This window comes from Oryctolagus cuniculus, chromosome 3 (genome assembly GCF_051225735.1).
Source record: "Oryctolagus cuniculus isolate XC-2025 breed Fujian yellow rabbit chromosome 3, ASM5122573v1, whole genome shotgun sequence".
NCBI classification, from domain to species: Eukaryota; Metazoa; Chordata; class Mammalia; order Lagomorpha; family Leporidae; genus Oryctolagus; species Oryctolagus cuniculus.
Genome location: NC_142869.1, coordinates 171,391,418 through 171,413,359, shown reverse-complemented (window position 1 = coordinate 171,413,359; position 21,942 = coordinate 171,391,418). Strand labels below are relative to the sequence as shown.

Here is a 21,942-nt window from a genome sequence, read left to right as displayed (position 1 = left end):
TTGACAGGTAGATGGACATGGCAACACAGAGCAAAGGAGGTGCAGCTCCCAGTTCATGACCTTAAAATTATCTGTGTAGGCCGGCGCCGCAGCTCACTAGGCTAATCCTCCGCCTTGCGGCGCCGGCACACCAGGTTCTAGTCCTGGTCAGGGCGCCGGATTCTGTCCCGGTTGCCCCTCTTCCAGGCCAGCTCTCTGCTGTGGCCCGGGAGTGCAGTGGAGGATGGCCCAAGTGCTTGGGCCCTGCACCCCATGGGAGACCAGGAGAAGCACCTGGCTCTGGCCTTCGGATCAGCGCGGTGCGCCGGCCACGGCGGCCGTTGGAGGGTGAACCAACGGCAAAGGAAGACCTTTCTCTCTGTCTCTCTCTCTCTCTCTCTCTGTCCCCTCTGCCTGTCAAAAAAAAAAAAATTATCAATGTAAGCTTTCCCACATCAGGAGCAGGTATGAGACGAGGTGAGCCAACACCAGGCAGAGAAGGTTTCCTGGAGGGTTACCAAGAGGGAGCAGTGAGCTAGGAAGGGCTGGGAGGGGCTGGGAGCCTGCTTCAGCCTTGCCCCCCCTCCGAGCCCTCATCCAGGCTCCCGGTGGGGCCCTCGTCCTTGCTTTCTCCCTCTTCCCTTCCTAGAAGCTGTGGGTGCCGGCCGCCCTGGCTCCTCCTGCCCCTGATCTCACTGTGTAGGAAAACCTGTGGTGGGGGAGGAGCTCCCTCAGCAGGGCTCCTAGCGGCGCAGGGCTGTGAATCAGCGCACTGTGGGCTTTGTTGTTTCAGGCCTGAGCTACACAGCAGTCTGCGGCAACCCCGTTCCCAGCCCAGCGTCCCTCCCAGCCCATTAGTCCCACCCGGGATGGGTCATTTTCTGAATTCTGGGCGATAGGAGGGTCTGTTCCCGAGGTCCTGGAAGGGATCTGTCCAACAGCGGGAGACACGAGGGCAGCATTCAGGTGTCCACGGGGTTCTTCCTTCCTCGGTTCATCCCACCGCTCCACCAGGCTCTCAGGGAGATAGGGAGACTGTGCCAGCCCAACAGCCATGCCTCCTGGCTTTACCATACGTGATACGAGTCATGAGTAGGACTAGCTATATAATTTGGGAGGGCTCCGTGAAAAATGGAAATATAGGGCCCTTTGTTTAACGGTGTTGAGAATGTCAAGGTGGCGGCAGCAGAGAATCAAGCGGAATGCAGGATCTGATAAGTGTGGGATCCGGGCCAGGACACTGGGCCACCCCAGTAGAGCCAGACCCAGACAGGGGGTCATCGGTGGGAGTCTCAGCAATCACAGGGAAGCCCTGGCTCTCCCCCCGGCTGGAAGTTCCCCCAGGGGGCTGTAGGAAGCCTCCCCACCCTAGGCCTGTAGAGGGAGTGGGAAGAGGAGGCACACGCATGCAGTCCCAACCTTGCTGTGGCCAGGGAAGGTAGACAGACGCCGCCTGCTGACGGGTTCTCAGACCGACTCTACGTGGGTGACGTGAGGCTGGCTCTCTACGTGGAACCTGCCTGCAGCAAGGTTTTCCAGGACAAGTACACACAGAGTTCTCTTCTGGCAAGGGCAGGGAAGGTGAAGCTAAAGCAAGGAGGCCCAGGACTTCCTCATGGCTTCTGACAATATTCAGAATTCTGTGTGCACACCAGAGATCTGAACCGCCTGGCCTCTGGGTCTCTCCCAGCACCATGACCATGGGTCTGGCCGCCTTTCTTTTCTTTTTTTTTTTTTTTTTTTTTTTTTTTTTTTGACAGGCAGAGTGGACAGTGAGAGAGAGAGACAGAGAGAGAAAGGTCTTCCTTTTTGCCGTTGGTTCACCCTCCAATGGCCGCCGCTGCAGCCGGCGCACCGCGCTGATCCGATGGCAGGAGCCAGGAGCCAGGTGCTTTTCCTGGTCTCCCATGGGGTGCAGGGCCCAAGCACCTGGGCCATCCTCCACTGCACTCCCTGGCCATAGCAGAGAGCTGGCCTGGAAGAGGGGCAACCGGGACAGAATCCGGTGCCCCGACCGGGACTAGAACCCGGTGTGCCGGTGCCGCAAGGTGGAGGATTAGCCTATTGAGCCACGGCGCCGGCCCAGTCTGGCCGCCTTTCTAACAAAAATGCAGGCATCTGTTATATAGCGACTTATCCTAAACCTTGATGTCTTAAGACAACCATTGTTTGTTATATTTCAGATTTTCTGGACTGTGAGTTTCGTCAGGACTCAGACGTTCAATTTTCCTACCCGACGTGGAGTAGTGAAAGTCACTGATGATGGATGGGCATCTGCACCTGGGTGGGAAAGTCCTCCGCAGCACCTCCATGGGGTCTGTCCAACCGAGGCAACTCGAGGTCATGAGCTTAGGAGGCAGCTTGGGGTCCCAGCCACGGGTCCCAGGAATTTCAGACCCAACTATGGAAATCCCGAAATGTCACTTCTGCATTTTCTTAGTCAAGAGAAAAGCTAGCTCAGATCCAAAAGAAAAATTAGACTCCACCTCTCAATGGGAGGAGTAGCGAGGGATGTGTGGCCATTATTGATTTGTCATGAATGGGATTCATGTAAGAAAGAAGATAAGAAATCCAATCACCATACCCAAAATCAAATAAAATACTTAGCCTCAGTATTGCCATGCTAGGGAACAAATATGATTTTATGTTTTTAAATGAAAATAAAATATTTAGCATACCTAGTTCCTATTTTTAAAACGATTCTTAACATTTTTCTACATTTTGACCTATTGCTTGATTCAATCAAATGGAATAAGAATCTCTTCTAAGCTTAAAAAATTTCAAGAATTTAGATCCATGACAATGCCTGTTCATTCTCAAGGCTTCAAAGCACCGTGTATGTTTGCTAATTCAGTGGAGAAAATAAAACAAAAACTGGGTGTCCACTCTGCAGCGGGCCCTGTAGTTTGTGAAGCTCCAGCTCCCCGTGCTATAGTCCCTTTACTCTAGGCCATTCTCACCTCCCCCGCCACTGGCACCTTAGCTGAACCTGCCGGTTTCCAGGACACACCTTCAGTCCTGCTCTACCCAAACACAGAAACTCTTTCTCTGCTTCTGACTCAAGCAAGGTCATGCTCCTCACTCCGCCAAGGTTTCCCTTACTCAGATTTGGAAATGTTCACCATCTACCAGCTCCTCTCACGAAATCATTATGATTCAGGTCCCTGCCAGTTTGCCTAAGGATCCAGCCCCACGTGCCATCAGACCCTCTTCTCCTACAGACCCCATCAACCAAGCCTGGCATCCTTCATTGCCATGGTAACAATAGCTCGGCTTCCACACACCCTTCCTCATGCCCATGCGCCCACGATGCCTTCTCCAAGTCTTTGCACTGTTCATCTCCATCCTCATCAAGTGTTTTCCAGTTAACCTCTGCTGTGCCAGCCTGGCTCACTGTGCATCCCGGTACTCTTGCCTGCTCTCCCTGCTGCCTCTCCCTGAAGTCCTGGCATCGTTAGGAATGCACCCAGCTTGCCACATATGCGTCTTGCCACTCCCCACTAAAATGCAAAGCCTGTGGGAGCACAGACCACAGTGCACGTAGATGCATTTTGTCTCATTGTTGAGAGCAGGACTGAGGGCTACAACACTCATATGCTCTAAGGATGCATACTGAAACGAAACATCTAAAACATGTGCATACTTTGGGCTAGGCGCTGGAGTAGGCACTTTATAATATATTAACTTCCTCCCTTCTCATCCTGTACCACCGTTACCTCCTCTGAGGTCTAGTTCTAACAAAATTCACCAAAAGGAAAGAATTCGGGTGTCCCACATAGTTCATTATAATGGGATTTGGCATCTGGTACAAGCAGAGCTCAGGATACCCAATAAACGTATGAAGGTCAACAGATGGGGTCAACTTCCAGCAGATAAGCATAAGTTTTCATGGCTCAGACTCCAGGCAGACAGTAGGGAAGAAAAGCCTTGGCCTTGGGAACCAGCCACTTGTGAGTGAGGGGCAAGAAGTGGGACCAGAACCATGTAGGAGTTGTGAGGAATGAGGTTGTGGAAGCACTGGGTGGATATATATTCTACAACACTTGGAACCAGTGAGGAAGAGAACAAGCCACAGAAATTCGTACTTGGCTGCTGTCAAACATTTGAGCCCCAAACCATGCCTTAAAATCTGTTTGCCATTGAGCAGGCAACTCAAAGAGCAAAAGACACGGCCGCGTCTCGGGGGCTCCTTGGCTCTGCTGCCAGGTTGGAGGGCGAGGGCTGTATGCCAGCAGCCTGCTTTGGTACACTCCGTCCCTGCCCGAATCTACTGCAGTAATTAGCTTTGCTCATTAGTTTCCAGTAAGTAATCTCCTTGTCCCAGCTGGGATCCTTTATCGGAACATAGACTTCAGGGTTTGCAGAAGCAAAGTGATTTTTTTTCCTTATAATTCCTTGGACACTAAATCATGACCCAGAGATCCGAAAGAGGCAAAGAAGCTTCTAAAGATGTCTAAAACTCCCAAGGAACAGCTCTGCCTATAAGATGGAAGAATCAGGTATTAAAAACAATTGACTCAGGGGCCAACATTGTGGCACAGTTGGTTACGCCACCATCTGCAAGATCAGCACCCCATATCAGAGGGCCAGTTCAAATCCTGGCTCCTCTGCTCTGACCCCACTTCCTACTAATGCACCTAGGAAGACAGCAGATGGATCAAGCACTTGGTCTCTAGTTCCTGCTACCCACATGGGTTACCAGGCTGGAGTTCCTGGCTCCTGGCTTCAGCCCAGCCCAGCCCTGGTCCTTGTGGCCATGTGGAGAGTGAACGAGCAGATGGAAGATCGAGCTCTCTCTCTCTTGCCTCTCTAGGTCACTATGCCTTTCAAATAAATAAATAAACCTTTAAAAAAAACTTATAAATAAATAAATAAAAACAAATGGCTCAGACTCCAGGCAGGCTGGGACACAGAGACCTTGGCCATGGGAACCAGCCATCTGTGAGTCAGGGGCAGGAAGCAGGTTCAATAATGACCACAGTCCTTTGGAACAGGCTTTTCTTCAGCCCAACTTCGTGGTTCAGACCATCACAGTACACAGGAGTTCAGTTAAACCCAGGTGCTGAGGTGGAAAGAACAGGTCATCAAAGAAGGAGGTACCTTTCTCTGAAGGGAGGAGAGAACTTCCACTTTGACTATGACCTTGTCTAAACAAGATAAGAATTGGAGAACTCAGAGGGCTTCCATAGCCTTGGAAACTCATGACAAGAGCCTAGGGAGATTACTGACGCCATAAACAAGAGTGTCAATTTGTTAAGTCAACAACAGGAGTCACTGTGCACTTACTCCTCATGTAGGATCTCTGTCCTTAGTGTGCTGTACATTGAGATTTAATGCTATAACTAGTACTCAAACAGTATTTTTCACTTTGTGTTTCTGTGTGGGTGCAAACTGTTGAAATCTTTACTTAATATATACTAAACTGATCTTCTGTATATAAAGAGAATTGAAAATGAATCCATGTGAATGGAAGGGAAGAAGGAGCGGGAAAGGGGAGGGTTGCGGGTGGGAGGGAAGTTATGGGGCAGGGAGCCATTGTAATCCATAAGATGTACTTTGGAAATATGTATTCATTAAATAAAAGCTAAAAAAATAAGTTTAATAAGTAAAAAGCAAAAAGACCCTAGTTTACTGGGGATATAGACAATGGCTATAGATGATAATTGAATGGAAAAATGGCCAATGTCTACTTAACAAAAAGAAAATGAACACAGGTTTTGGAATCAAAGAATTTCAGTGTAGGTACCAGCCCTGCTACTTCCCAACTGCCAGGAAGTGGTCCCTGGCCACCCTGGACCCCAGGTCCCCTGTCTGTAAAGCAGGTGTAACAATGATGCTCACCCCCTTGGGGCATCACGGGAATAAAATGCAGAAATGCACTCAGGTGCTCTGAGTAGCACGTGGCACACGGTGACTGCTCAGTAAACATCAACCGCTGGTTTTTCTGTCCATTTACATTCCCCCACATCAGTGCATAGGCACCCAGATTCACCAGGGTTTTGGCCTGAATCACCTAGAGTAACTGCCTTCATGTAAGAACTTCATGTAAGAATTCTGGAGATAGGCATTTTTATACTAATAGCTTTTAGAAAGAGGGAGGGAGGGAGGGAAGAAATGTAAGGATACTTGCTAGCAGCAAGGAAGAATTCTTGGGGGGGGGGTGTCAGAGCTACAGCCAAACAATGCTGTCTTCCTGGGAACAGGCTCTCAAGACCTTCTTTATTTAATGGGCCTTTGCCTTCCTGGCATGCAGCCTGCACTTGTGGGCACATTTAGCGATGTGCCATGTCCCACAGTGGATAATCCCTTTCAACAGCCTGCCTAGACCATAATGTCCCCAGTCCTGGGACGAGCTGAAATAGAGATGAGAGGGCCCTGCAGTTTGTCCACTGGGACTAATTGATGTCATTGAACTTTGGTCAGCAGCTCCACCTTTGGGGCTCTGCTTCAGGGACAGATAGAGAAAGAGCCACACAGGGGGCTGCCCCTTAATTATGAAATGGGCATTCTCCATCCACACTGGTGATCCCAACCAGGAAACTACACCCGCAGCTGGGTAGTAGCCCAGCATCTGAAACACGCACGGCTCTCCACGACCTCGTGTGCGAGAGGCAGTCCAGCACTCATATCCCTGTTCTTACATGGGAGGACACAGCTCTACCCTTACCACGGTGCTCAATTACACGAGCGAAGAAACGGGGGCTTGCTCCCTGGTATCCTGATCCCAAAGTTGTTACCGTCGCTAAACCAGTCACTTTTGCCCCCAGGGAGAGGACAAGGTGCACATCCTTTGCCCTTTGAAACCTAAAGGAGCATTTCTGGGGCAGTTGGCTGGAGTCCAGCTCCCTCCTATTGGCACTGGAGGCCCTGGCTCTCATTCATGCCATCCAAGGAGCCAGTTTTGCAACTGGTCTCATCACACTCCAGATCCTGCTGTTATCTGAATTAGAAACACTCGTCAGCTGACCAAGACTGAGCAGGGAACACTCTGGAAAGTACAGAACTTCCAGGAGGAGGGAGACAGCACGACTTCTCAGTGGAAAATTGCATCATTGCTTAAGCCTCATTGCTCCAGCTGGTCTCCCACCTCTCCCATTCTCCTGAACTGTCTACATCCTTTCATTTCTGGGCTCGCTCTCTCTCTCTCTCTCTCTCTCTCTCTCTCTCTCTCTCATCATCCTGTTACCCAGTGCCTCTAAGAATTACCTGTCCAAGGATGCAATAACTTCAAGACCTTGCTGTCAGCCAAATGTGAGGTCAGAGAGAATTGAAGAACAATTTCATGGTGAGGGGATAAAACCGAATATGTCTCTAGGGGGTATTTGCATTTTTTAAAAGAAGGTCATTAATCTTTAGACTTGCTGGCAGACCTGCAGGCACTAAGACAGATGCTGGGTGGTACTTTGGGGCAAGTACCTAAAGGGAGCACGTCCAGGTACATTTCCCTTCTCGCCTTGTCCGATATGGACAGCCCTGGGTCACTCTCCCTCCGAAATCAAAATCTCCTCCCGCAGCTGCCAGGAAGGGGCACCAAGCTGCCAGCTGATTAGTATTCAAGAACAAAGCGGGCCACAGATTGTGCAAGTTCACAGCCATTATCTCCCTGGGACACAAGCTGCAGCGTGTGCCGGCTTTGTCTCCCCACGTTTCCTCCGTCCTCACATCCTTCAAGAGTGGCTCGTTGCTCTCACTGCAGCACGACCAAAGGGAACCGCAGGAAACATTCCGCTCTAACAATGACCTGCGAAAGCTTCTCTCTCCTGCCTTGGCTGTTGGCTTCTCAAAAGCGTTAGGATTTCCCGTCTGCTCCGGAAACCCCAGGTGGATGTAGAAAAGAAGATATGGGGAGGGCATGGTCCATCTGAAAAAGGGGGCAGCACCACGCCCTCAGCGTCACCACCGTCACCACAGACTCGCGCTGCTTGTCTGCTAAAACCCTTAAACACTTCCAGATAAAATACAGGACATCAGGTTACATTTGAATTTCAGATGAACAGCAAGTAATGTTTAGTATATAAGTAGGTCCACTAAATTTTAGTGTATACGTGCACTTTTTAGTAGGAGGGTGTACTGACAAATCATGCATCGTTCATTTGAAATTCAAACTTAACTGAGTGTCCTAAGTCTGGTAACCCTGCGTGTCCTGTCCCGTCCCCTGTCCCCAGCCGGGTCTCTCTGGTCACCGCCAGTCCTGGTGATGGCGGGGGGAGGGGCACAGGAGAAACACACGGGAAGCATACAGGACTCTGTCAGTGTTGAACAGCGAGCGTCAGAGCCACCTGCTGTCTGGCTGCTTCCGACCTGCTTGCCTGAGGCCACCCTGGACACAGGAGAGACCCGTCCAGGTGTCCCATGCTGTCAGAGTGAACAGACCGTTCTCTCTGCAGGGGACAGGGACGGAAATCAGGCTGGCTCTCACTGGCGTACAGGGAAGTTTATGGGAAACGTCCATCTCTCCGGGCTTCATATGAAAATCCGAGAGGTGTAGAGAGATTCCTAACGCCCTCCTGTTCGAACGTGTGCCCAGGCCTGCTCAGCCCTGGGACGCATAAGGATCGTATCTGCCCCACTCTACCTCTCACGGGGTGCCCGTGGCAAACGGTTTCCCATTTCTTCCTGGAGCAGCTGACGCTTCTCCACCTGCCTATGCTTGCTTTCCCACCGTCTGCTTGGACGCTGCTGTGTGAGTCAGGACCCCACGCCTGCCTGCCCTCCCACTGTTCCTGCTACTTCCCTAAGAGCAACCTGTCAGTGGTACACGATCATCCTTATCCCTGATCATCAGAGTCACGTACCCAAGTGTAGGCTGGCACCAACTGCAGAAGTTCTTGCTTATTTAAGATGTATTTCATTTATTCGAAAGGCAGAGTGATAGAGAGAGGGCAAAGACGAGAGAGAGATCCTCTGTCCACTGGTTCACTCTGGCCAGTGCTGGGCCAGGCCGAAGCCAGGAGCTCCACCCAGGTCTTCCACATGGTGGCCAAGGGCCATTTTCAGCTGCTTTCCCAGGTGCATTAGCAGGGAGCTGAGTTGGAAACAGAACAGCCAAGATTCGAACCAGTTCCATATGGGATGCCGCAGCCACGGAGGCAGCCTAACCCGGATATGCCACAGTTGCAGGAATTCTAACCTAGTGAGGGCTTTATACTGGCGTCAGCAGCTTGCTAAAATTCACTTTTAGGGCCGGCACTGTGGCACAGTAGCTTAATCCTCCGCCTGCGGCACTGGCATCCCATGTGAGCACTCGTTCTAGTCCCGGCTGCTCCTCTTCCAATTCCAGCTCTCTGCTGTGGCCTGGGAAAGCAGTAGATGGCCCAAGTCTTTGGGCCCCTGCACCCACGTGGGAGACCTGGAAGAAGCTCCTGTCTCCTGGCTTCAAATCGGTGCAGCTCTGGCCGTTGTGGCCATTTGGGAAGTGGACCAACAGAGGGAGGACCTCTCTCTCTGTCTCTCCCTCTCACTGTCTGTAAATCTAACTCTCAAATAAAATACATAAAATCTTTTTAAAAAAATAAAATTAAATTAAATTCACTTTTAAAGCAATATTAACCCAATACTATCCAATCATTCTTCTAACATAATTAGTCTTCCAGCTCGCTGCCAGCCTTGATTCCCGTTTTGTACTTATTGCTGCTTTAACTGTTCCCTTTCACCGTTTACGTTCAAGTCAATTTGTCTATTTGGTTGAACTGACTAGTAAAGTTCATGAAAAGCCATTCTTTGCTATTTTTTTAATTCCCCTTTTGAGTCTATCTGGCCAACAGCTTGTGTTTTTCCTCTGACTCAGGCTGTTTCATTTTCGTTCTACCCAAAGCAAACTCACCCTTTCAAGATTCACTTGCTCTCACGTTTTGCAACCTAGCACGAAAGGTCTGCAGAATGCACTTTTTTTTTTCTTTTCTTTTTTTAACTAAAAAGGACTCTACCCTCTTGAGCATTTTATCATTTGGAAAACAGACATGGAACTGTTTAGTCACTTCCCCCAAAGGCCACACTGGTGAAAATTTCTGGGATTAAGGAAGACAATAAGATGGGATTTTGTGGTAGAGATGTTTCCTTTCATATTGTGCTTGTGACGTCTCCCAGTGCCAAAATTTTATGACTCTATGACAAATATTCTCCCTGCAGCTCTCAGGGCTGTTCATGGCTGTATTTGGGGACTTCTTTTTTCTTCTGTGAAAATTCCAAGGCTTAGCATTCCAGAATGTTGGCTGTGTCCCCAGGGAGAAAAATCTCTTTCCAGTAGTATCTGTTTCTATTGTTGCATAAGAGTGAAAAGAAGTCACATAATTAAGCCTGCAGCTCAAGAAGAGGCCTCCTGCACGGCTGTGATAGTGCACAACAAAGCGGGCAGACGGGAGCCCCTCCTGTCCTTCACAGAAGGGCACGAGCGGCATCTGCCTCGTGGCCAGACTGCGCCAGGCTGGTGTTTAACCTGAAACAACCAGTGAGCAGAAGCACACATCCCAGTGTCCCCCAGTGAGCTGTTCATTCGCTGATTCATTCATTCAGTAAGACCCTGCCCAGGGCAGATTGTGGCACAGCTGGTTAAGCCATCGTCTACGGTACCAGCATCCCCTATCAGAGGGCACTCCACTTCCAATCCAGCTCCTTGCTCATGCACCTGGGAAGCAGGCAAATGATAGTCCAAGTACTTGAGTCCCTGCTGTCCATAGAGGAGACCCAGATGCAATTCCTGGATCCTGGAGTCAACCAGCTTTTGTGGCCATTTGGGTAGTGAATCAGCAGATGGAAGATATTCTCTCTCTCCCTCTGTCTCTGTCTCTCTCTGCCAATCTATCTTTCAAAAAAATAAATTTTTTTAGAAATGCTCTGTAGCTCTGTCACCAGAGAACTCCACAGCGAATCCTAAGACAACTCTACAAAGAATACGTGCATCATAACACATATTGAAGTGCTGAGTCTAAAAGAACACTCCATGGCTCTGGAGTGCAGTGGCTCTCAACAGGGGGCCAATGCTGCCTCCTAGGAATAACTGGCACTAACTGGAGACATTTCCAGTTGTCACAAGTAGGTGAGGGGTGCTACTGGCATCTAGAAGGCAGAGGCCAAGGCTGATGCTAACCATTCCAGACAGCATGGGACAGTTCCCCTCTCATGGAATGATCCAGCAGTTGAGAAACCTTGATCTCCTGGGACAAACTATGATGTGATCAGTTCCATCTGGTTGGCTCAGGAAATCAGTCCCACTCTGTCTACGCTCTCACTGGTTCTATCATTGGTTGGCTTTTGCTCCTAAGCCAGTTACTTCTCTTGGCTTGAGTTTCCTCACCCATTAGAACTGGAGTCTCTGATCTCCAAATCCCTTCCGGTTTAAGAATCTGTGGTTTTATTGGGCCAATATTTGTGCTTCCGCTAAACCCTGCTCCTGATAGGAGAATGCCTGGGCCAGAAACTGTTTACTCCACTCCAGATCAGAGATAAACTGGTTTCCTGAGTTGATCCCAAGGAAGAGGGCAAGTATGACCTGTGCCCAAGGACCTCGCACTACACTACTTCCGTGTTTAGGGGCTAAGTTCTCCCAATGGCCAACAAGAGCCACTTAACTCGTGTGCCTCCGTGGGTCGGGAAGAAAGACTGAGTCAACGAAGTGAGATGGAAAATCACCCAGATGCAATTCCTGCAGAGACGTCTAAACCACAAATGCTGGTGCCCTGTGGGGTGAGCAATGGGCTGGGAAGGTGGTGGTGTCTCTTCAGACAACTGAAGAGCTGCCTCAAGGTGGACCTTTGTTCTTTGTGTCCCCAGGGAAAGTTGGACATGGATTCTTGACCACATGTTCTAGGATCCGGGGTTGAGGAATCCTCAGCTGTTCTGTCCCTCTCCCCACCCGGTGTCCTGTGGTTTCAAACTCATCCATCAAACAGAAAGAGCCTTTCAGGGCCAGGAGCCTGGAGGACAACAGCAGCTTCGCAGCATGAGGGCAGCCAGGAGCAGGAAGGAGCGAGAGCGGTGCCTGCCTGGGCCTGCGCAGAAGGTCTGTTGATGCAGGCAGGCAAAGGCAGCTGGGGGGGGGGGCGGCTTTGGTGCTGCACTGACGTCACTGTCCCAGCCCACCAGCACCGGAGCTGCCACTGGAGGTCACTTATGTTCTCCCCACTGCTAGACCAGTGCCAGCAGGGTGAGCAGATTCCGCGGGCAATCAACAAATGACCCTCTTTGTTTTGTTCTGTTTTTTCTTTAGAAGAGAAACAAAAATCCAGAGACATTGAATAACATGTCCAAGTTACTTACACTGTTAGACAACGAGGACTTCTGTCAAGGTTACTTACCAGGGTACTTCAAAAAGTTCATGGAAAATGGAATTAAAAGATGTTTATTTTTGGTGAAAAAAATTGGGAATCCATACATAGTTTTGCATTAATGCATTTTTCGTGAATCTTTTGAAGACCATTCATACTACCACATTTGCTTCGTTCAGCTAGTCAGTAATAAATGCTCTGAAGTCAGTTAGCCATGGACTTCCCATTCCGGGAGCTGGTATCATTTTATACTCAACAAGATATGCAAATGATAAGCTTAATAAATTTTTATAAGATTTATTTATTTATTTGAAAGGCAGAGTTACAGAGAGGCAGAGAGAAAGAGAGAGGTCTTCCATCCGATAGTTCACTCCCCAGATGGCAGCAATGGCTGGAGCTGCACTGACCCAAAGCCAGGAGCCAGGAGCTTCTTCCAGGTCTCCCACGTGGGTGCAGGGGCCCAAGGACTTGGGCCATCTTCTACTGCTTTCCCAGGCCACAGCAGAGAGCTGGATCAGAAGTGGAGAAGCCAGGACTCAAACCAGCGCTCATGCGGGATGCTGGCACTGCAGGTGGAGGATTAACCTGCTGCACCACGGCGCCAGCCCTCAGTCCCTTCTTGATCTAAGAGTGACTGTCAGCATTTCCTTGTGCATGGTGTTGTAAGAGTGTTTGCGCTGAGCTACAGTACAGAGAGCAGTTATCTCCACTTAGAGATGTAACCCTTGCACCTCGGAATTCACCAAGAAGACAAGAGTGTCATTTGAGGGCAAGAAATGTGCTCCTTTGTCTTCAGATCTAGTCCCAGTGAAAAACACTCCCCCCGTTCTACTCTGCGGAAACCACTTGACAGAGGTCGGCTCAGAAGGAAAGTAAATAACTACACCGACTTCAGTCCGTCCTGAGCCACTTGGAAAACAGCGGTTTCTCCCTTGAGATGCGTGGGGAAGGGTTGGCCTTCATGGGCCAGGCCTCCAGAGCATCTCCGCCAGGCAGGTTTGCAGATTCTCCCTCAGTTACTGATTTTTATTGTGTCCAATTCTCATTCCAGCAAACCCATATTGTACCTGCTGAGTCTAACTGCAGTGCACGGCTTCACTCCAGCACAAAGGGTACTGCAAAAAGTTCGTGGAAAATGGAATTAAAAGGCAAGTTGGGTTTGGTGCAAAATACTTTTCAAATTCTTGCATAGTTTTTTCATAATATGCATTTTCCTTGGATTTTCGGAAGCCCTCCCGTATTTAACCCGAGTCTGTTACTGTCTTCCTAGACATGCAAAGAAAAGATCGGGAATGGGGCAGGCAATCGGCATGACAGTTAAGGCGCCTCTTGGGACACCACATCCCATACTGGAGTGCCTGGGTTCAACTGCCAGCTCCGCTCCCAATTCCAGCTTCCTGCTAATGTGCACCATGGGAGGCAGGAGATGATCCTTTAAGTGCTTGGGTCCCTGCCACCCATGTGGGAGGCCTGGACTGAATTCCTGACTCTTCCATTCAGCCTGACCCATCCCCAACTGTTGTGGGCATTTGCAGAGTGAGCCAGCACATGGAGATCCCCCTCTCCCTCTCCCTCTCCCTCTCCCTCTCCCTCTCCCTCTGCCTCTCCCTCTGCCTCTCCCTCTCCCTCCGCCTCTCCCTCTCCCCTCCCTCTCCCCTCCCTCTCCCTCTCCCTCTGCCTCTGCCTCTCCCTCTGCCTCTCCCTCTGCCTCTCCCTCTCCCTCTCCCTCTGCCTCTCCCCCTCCCTCTCCCCCTCCCTCTCCCCTCCCTCTCCCTCTCCCTCTCCCTCTGCCTCTGCCTCTCCCCCTCCCTCTCCCTCTCCCTCTCCTGCTCTCCCTCTCCCTCTGCCTCTCTCTCTCGCTCTCTCACTCTCCCTCTCCTTTCCTTGTGCTCTCGCACTCTCTCGCTCTCCTCCTCTCCTTCCCTCACAAATAAATAAAAATTATTTTTTAAAAACATTGAGAACAGGCTTTTGAATGATACACATTGTTTTTAAAAAATAATAATTATATCAAAACATCACACTATACCTCATAAAGTTGGAGAATTATTATGTTACTAAATAAATAAATAGAAAGTAAAAAACTACTTTGCCTTACGATTTATTCAGTGAGGATTCCTGGAGCCACAGGGACTGAACTTCCAAAGGTCAGCATTATTACTGTTGAGGCACCCGCCATCCAGCATGGGAACCAGCTAGAAGCCCACTGATGCCTCGTCACACCGAAGGCTAGCATGCCACCTACAGTAGCATGGGCAGGGAGAGGGGCCGCACAAAGGCCTTGCCATTCCCTCTTGCTGTAGCCCCTGACCTCTCCTCCACACCCTTCCTCTCCTCTCCCTTTCCTTACTGCTCCCATTTCTCTACCGATCTCTGCTCTTTAAGGGTTCTTAAGAAAAGGGAACAGGCCAAGCAGGTGTAGACACTGTAACTCAGTAGCCTTCACTCAAGCCATTCAGATTCTGTGTCCCCACACCCCATCCAAGCACACGGGTCCATCTCTCAAATTATCCCGTGTATCCCCAGGGAAGACCTCTTCCGGACCCCAGTTGATCTAAGGCACCACAATTTTGCCCAGCTCCTTCGAATAAAGACACCCAGCTCCCAAGCCCCACGGCAGGGAATTAAATTGTTCCTTGAGAGTCTACTGAGCGGGTGGGTGCAGGTCCCTGAGCTCGGGTTCCTCTCATTCTCACAGCAGGCAGTGCGGTACTGCTTCTCATTCCTTACCCAGAGCGGGCCGCATTCTTTCCTTAGAATGACAACACCGTGTGTAATCAGTTCCTGGGAAGGCAGGCCTCAGCCCACCCCAATCAGCCCCATCCTGGCCAGGGCCCTGAAGGCACCATCCAAAATCAGGGTATTTTTCCAACCTCTCCCCACCTTTTGTTCTTTCAAGAACAAATTCTTTCCCGTACCACCACCCCCTTACATTTCTAAAAGTGGACAAAGAGAAAAAAGAAAAGGAGTTTCTTCCGTTTTGATCATGAATGAAAATAAGCCATTGTCAGTTCCTTACCCAAAGTCTGATTCAGAAATGAGCCAGCCTTGCACTGGATATGAATTTCAAGGACAAACCTGAAAGAGTTCCTGGGGTATTTTTTGAAAATTCACTGACAATAGCCAAACTAAGCTGTGGTTATTGGCATGAGGGGTTGCAAAGGCCGGAAATTCCCTGCATAACTGGCCTGTCTTCCCGAAGCCTGCTGGGAGTGGGAGCCTCCAACTGCTCCCTGACCATTCCTCCTGCGTCCTCAGCCCTACGGCCCACTGGCTCTGAGCACAGCCATTCTGGCCACTTACTGTAAGTCACAGCCTATGTCCTTGTCCACCCATCACATCCTTTCTAGGCCAGAGTTTAGGCAAGAAGATGCAATGAACCTGCAGAGACACCAACCACGGCCGTCATAAAGGCTCTAAAAGACCTCCTTCTCTGTACCCAGCCAAACACAACCACGACGCCCACCCCAGGACATTCCTATGGATCCACCCTTCACCACCAACTCCACCTCTCCGGCTCCTGCTCCCAACACACACATACACACATACACATGGAACATGAGTCAAGGTAAGCTAACTGCTGTCGGCAACACACCAACATCTCAGCGAATTAACACAAGGAGGGTTTAGTCATCTTTCACATTTCATGACCAAATATTGGTGAGTTTTTTCCTAAATCATATTTCTTGCCATCTAGATCAAAATCCTTTGAGGAGCTGTGACTTATGCATGCCTACATAACTGAGATGCCCCCCAAAACTGTGGTTTGTAAAGCACAGAGCATACCTCAAGCAGCTCCCAGAGTAGAATTTGAGCCCCCAAACTTTATGGTAGCTGGAAATCCAGTCTATATTTTCTAAAATCTCATCTCACTTGCCTTTATATATCCAAACAACTGAATTTTTTTTTAAGATTCATTCACTTATTTGAGAGGCAGAGTAACAGAGAGAGAGGGAGAGACAGAGAGAGGCAAATCTTCCATCTGCTGGTTCACTCTCCAAATAGTCACAACAGCCAGGGCTGGGCCAGGCTGAAGCCAGGAGACAAGACCTTCTTCTGGGTCTCCCATGTGGGTGTAGGGGCCCAATAACTTGGGCCAACCTCTACTGCAATTCCAGGTGCATTAGTAGGGAGCTGCATCAGAAGTGGGGCAGCTGGGAATCGGACTGGTGCTGGTGCCGCAGATGGTAGCCTAACACACTATGACACAATGCTAGCCCCAACACCTTAGTTTCTACCCAACGTAGATAGGTATGGAATGAGAAAATGCACAGGAAATAAGAAGTCTTGAGCAGGTGTCAAGTATTATTTAGTCCTGTCTAGCCGGGTCCAGAGCAGTGGCAGGATGGTTCCAGGAGAAAATTCTTACCTCCCAGTAGTAGTCAAGATAGGCAAGTGTTCCCTGGAAGCTACAACAGTGACCTCCTGGACTACACTCAGTCAAGGAAACCTGGCAAAGACCTCAGCCCCTGTCCCCAGGAACTCCTTCAGCTAATTCCCAGGCAGAACCAACCCTGGGAACACTGGACCTGGATGGCTCCATCCAGGATTCTTGGGCCAAGAACATTCCTTGACTTGCCTCAGTCAGGTGGATCTAACAACTTACTTGTGCACTCTCTCTCTCTCTTGTTCCTTCTCTCCTTCTCTCCCTCTCTCTCTCTCTTCCTCTATCCATCCATCAATCTCAAACTCCCTGGTAAGTTCATGTTGGGGGCTCAGTGGCCTACCTCTGCCACTGGCCGTGGTTGGAGCCAGCCTGATACCCACCCTCAACAGATCTCCCTAATTCTGACTTCCCTAACCCTTCCCTAGACACCTGCATTTGGCATGAAATCAGTCATTGGTCCTGTACCAAGCTAAGCGTTGAACTGACTGCATTTTGGATGCTTTAGTGAGACGTGAACACAACTCCGGGGGCTCCGCAGCACAGCCAGATCTTCACAGCTTTTCTACAAGAACAAAGACCTAACCCAGCGGCTGTCACTATGGCGTAGCAGGTAAAGCTGCCCCCCGGGATGCCAGCATCCCATACGAGTCCCGGCTGCTGCACTTCTGATCCCTGCTATTGCCTGGGAAACAGCAGTGGAGGAAGGCCCAAGTACTTGGGCCGCTGCACCCACATGGGAGACCTGGATGAAGCTCCTGGTTCCTGGCTTCTGCCTGGCTCAGTCCTGGCTGTTGTGGCCATCTTGGGACAGTGAACCAGGGGATGGAAGACCTCTCTCTCTCTCTCTCTCTCTCCTTGTTCTCCCCACCCCCCAACACTGTAACTCCGACTTTCAAATAAATAAATAAGTATTTTTTTAAAAATGATCTAGCCCATTTTGTTCAGTGGGTCCATCCATGGGAGAGCCTAACCCTCACGCCCCTGAGTGACTGCTGCTGCCGTCAGAGCTGGCAGCAACGACTGGACATCCAGGCCTCACACAGACACGGGAGCCGGATTACCCGGTTGTCCCTTTCACCTGACAGGACACTCTGCGTCGCAGGAGCACGCTCTGGCCCGGCCCGCCACAGGCGTACCAGTACAGCGAGTCATCTTCGTTGGCAACCCTCGAGGGCGGATGGCTTTCCTGCTTCGGAGGCTGGCACTTCCTAATGACAGCTGTGTTTCCGTTGTCAGACTCAACTGCGTTCCTTACAACCTGAAAGTAGAGGCAGCCTATAGGTACTGGCTGCGCAAACCGAGAGGGAGGTGTAGCAAGACTCAGAGCCGAGGACTGAGCCAGTGAGTTAGACAGAGAAGTCCCAACTGCTAAAAACGTAGTGCTGCCTTCTTTCTTCTCCTGACGGAAACAGAGAAGGGCCAAGTTGTGTCTGCATCGCTCTCTCGCTCGTTCCCTATCAGTGTTTCCTCCTCACTGGATGGGATCTACTTTCCTTGTCCATCAGATGACCCCAAGCAGGGAGGAGACCGACTTCTGGGACCCATCACCAAGCTGCCTTGCCCCCTGCCCGCCTGATGGGTCGTTCTAAGAGGAGGTAGGAGATAGAAATGAGATGGTGAGGATGAAGAGAGTCCTAGGGGTCTGTTCACCTGTTCCCTCCCTGCTGGGCCTTGGTTTGCAGTAGTTGTAATTCTGGGGTCGCTGTGCCATAGTAGGCTAAGCCTCCTCCTGTGGTGCCGGTATCCCATGTGGGCACTGGTTCATGTCCTGGTTGCTCCTCTTTCCATCCAACTCTCTGCTTATGACCTGGGAAAGCAGTAGAAGATGGCCCATGTACTTGGGCCTCTGTACCCATGAGGGAGACCCAGAAGAAGATCCTGGCTCCTGGCTTCAGAATGGCCCAGCTCTGGCCATTGCAGCCATTTGGGCAGTGAACCAGCAGATGGAAAACCTCTCTCTCTCTCTCTCTCTCTCTCTGTAACTCTGCCTCTCAAACAAATAAATAAAAATCTTGAAAAAAATAATATTCCTTCTACCAGGGCCATAGCTCGTGGTCAGTGGCATCTCTGCCAGAGGTTACTGATTATAGCTCACTTCCTTCTTCCTCGATGAGCAACACATTCATTTCCCGAGGCCGCTGTCACAAACCAGGTAACTTAACACACAGTTCTGCAGGCAACCAACATCAAGGTGTCGGCAAGCCCATGCTCCCTCTGAGACACGCAGGAAACCATCTGTCCTTGTGTCTGCCAGCCTCTGGCAATGATCTTGGGCATTCCTTGGCTTGCAGACGCACCACTCTAATCCTGGCCTTTTTCAGCACAGGGAGGGCCGTCTTTTTCCTATGTCTCTTTCTCTCTGGTTATAAGGACAACAGTCATGTTGGGTCGGGGTCTACCTTAATGACCTCATCTTAACTGGATTCTGTCTTCACATAAGGTCAAATTCACAGGTACTTGGGAGCTGGGACTTCAGCATGCGTTTTGGGGGAATGTACTGAAATCTGTCCCAAGTGCCATCAGCCTCCCACAGCGGCTTGTCCCGGGATCAGCTCCTTCATGCCTTCACTCCTGTATAAATAGTCCCTTCATTAGATTCTCCTCAAGACTGAAACCCTCCTGCCTGACCACCTAGCAAGTAGAGCACTTACTACTAAGTGCAAGAGAGCCCAGGATACAGTGGTGATCAAACACTAGCACAGTCCCTGTGTTCATAGGGTTCATGGTCTGCAGTCACAAAACAAAATGGAAAACATCATCAAAGAAATGGTTCATAGTGCTTAGCTCCAGTGGTGGAACCACCCTGGTTGGGAGACCAGGAAGAGCTATACCTACGCCAGAATGTGAAGGGGGAATGAAATCAGCCCCATCAAGAGGGGACCCTGTGGCCCCTGTTTGCTAGGGAAGCAGATGCGGGTGAGTTTCTTCCCTGTGTCTGTATCCCCCTTCAGCCGGGATCTGTCTTCACGCATATCCCAACCCACAACTGACTCTTCTCCCCACACATGCAAACAGCAGCCAAGAACCCAGCACAGAGGAGAGCACTCAGATAAGCCAGCAAGACGCCCTCTCGGGCTGACGGGTAAGAAACAGCTGCGCACACCACCGAACCTGAGGAGGGGCAGACCCCCGTGGAAACCAAGGAATAGCCACGCCCAGCACACACCTCCACCCCAGCATTCTTGACACTGAAACCACAGGTTCCTTCTCCTCTGCGCTCAGCCTCAGCGGGACACCCTCCCAAACTTCCATCCACTGCCTCTCCCACTCTCGCCTCCTCCCCTGAGACATCGTTGTGTGTCTCTGATTCCGCCTCCTCCGTGTTTCTCAAAGCCTGTCTGCCTCTCCTCCTCCACTGGCTGCTGTTTGATAGGGGTCCGCATCTTCCTTCCCTGAAACGGTATTTTCTTGACTGGTTCTTCATCTGTCAATGCGCCATCAGCACAGTCAGCCGTAATGCTAACCACCTCCCTCCCCTGACGGGCCCTCTCCAGAGCTCCCTCTTACCAGCTGAACACAGTCCCAAGGGTGTCACACAGAGCTCTCTGTGACTGGGCTGTGCTATCCCACCAGCCCGTCTCCCACAGCCTGCTGGTTGTGTTTGACCCTCTGTTATGAGTTGAGTGGGATTTGTCTCCCCCAGAACACATGCAGCTACTTAAACTCTAATGCTTAAGAACGGTAGAGATTTGATCTAGCAACAGTGTCTAGGAGGTGGGGTGGGGTAGATGGCAGGTCTTTGGGTCGTCGGCCATGTGCCCTAGGGAGGTGGTTCTCATAAGAGATTAGAGTATTTCAGTTCAAGTTCAGCCTGGGCTCCCTCTTTCCTTCCTGGTTCATGTTGCGATTCCCTACTGCTGCACCTGCCACCAGATGCCAGACTACGGAGCTGTTCAATCCTGTAATCTCAAACTGTAAGATAAAATAAACCTCTTCTGGGCCCAGTGTTTTGGTAATGCTGGTGTTCCATTTGAGTGCCCATTCAAGTCCCAGCAGCTCCACTTCCAACTCGGTTCCCTGATAATGAGCCTGGGAGAACAGCTGATGATAGCCTACGTGCATGGGCCCCTGTCCCCCACCTAGGAGATCCAGGTGGAGTTCCAGGCTCCCAGCTTCAGCCTGACCCAGCTCCGGAAGTTACAGCCGTTTGGGGAGTGAACCAGTGCATGGAAGATATTTCTCTCTTCTCTCTATGTAACTCTGCCCTTCAAATAGATAAATAAATCTTTTTAAAAATAAATAAATGTGGGCCAGCACTGTTAAAGCCCTGGCCTGTGGCACCAGCATCCCATATGAATTGCCGGTTCGGGCCCCAGCTGCTCCATTTCTGATCCAGCTCTCTGCTATGGCCTGGGAAAGTAGAAGATGGCCCAAGTGCTTGAGCCCTTGCACCCGCGTGGGAGACCTGGAGGAAGCTCCTGGCTCCTGGCTTTTCTGCTTCGGATCGGCTCAGCTTCAGCCATTGCAGCCATCTGGGGAATAAACCAGCAGATGGAAGACCTCTCTCTGTAACTCTTTCAAATAAATAAAATAAATCTTAGAAATAAATAAATAAATGTTTTCTTTCCCAAAGAAACTCCTCTCAAGTACAGGGTCACAAATCAGTAAATAGTAGATGTAACTAAGTTAGAAAGTTGCCTAAGAGATTCAGGCAGGTATGGTGGGAGTTCAGAAAAAACAAAGTGCCTGATACTGTCATCTTAAGTCGAATACCCCCAACTCCAGTATCCTGCACATACCAACAGCTTTGGAAAGCGCCATTGTCCTGATTTTACTGTGTTCTCTTAAATGCAGAGCTGCCCATTTTCTTTCTTTCTTTGTTTTTTTTTTTTTTTTTTTTTTTTTTTTGCATGGAAGGTCTTTATTTCACCTTCATTCATGAATGAGAGCTTTGCAGGGTACAGTATTCTGGGTTGACAGTTTTTTTTTCCCTTGAGACTTGGAATATATCTCGCCATTCTCTCCAAGCCTGTAAGGTTTCTGATGAGAAGTCTGCTGTGAGTCTTATTGGAGATCTTCTGAAACTAATCTGCCATTTCTCTCATGCACATTTCAGAATCTTTTCTTTATGTTTTACTGTGGAGAGTTTGATTACAATGTGTTGTGGTGAAGATCTTTTCTGGTCATGTCTATTAGGAGTTCTATGTGTTTCCTGTACTTGGACATTCTTTTCTTTCTCCAAATTAGAGAAAGTTTCTATTATTATTTCACTTAAAAGGCCTTCTAATCCTTTCTCTCTTTACACCTTCAGGAAGTCCTAGAACCTGTATGTTGGGTTGTTTGATAGAATCCTGCGGATCTCCAACAGTGTTT

At 49.9% G+C, this 21,942-nt stretch overlaps 1 long non-coding RNA gene across 2 annotated transcripts in view; it reads right to left on the bottom strand.

The window, feature by feature from the left end:
• Window positions 1-21,942, bottom strand: part of LOC149127600 (uncharacterized) — a 151,819-nt gene that overhangs the window by 121,966 nt on the left and 7,911 nt on the right. For both annotated transcript variants that reach the window (XR_016231090.1, XR_016231089.1), the window contains one exon: window positions 13,310-13,357. This is a non-coding gene — a long non-coding RNA (uncharacterized LOC149127600). The remainder of the gene's footprint in view (window positions 1-13,309; window positions 13,358-21,942) is intronic.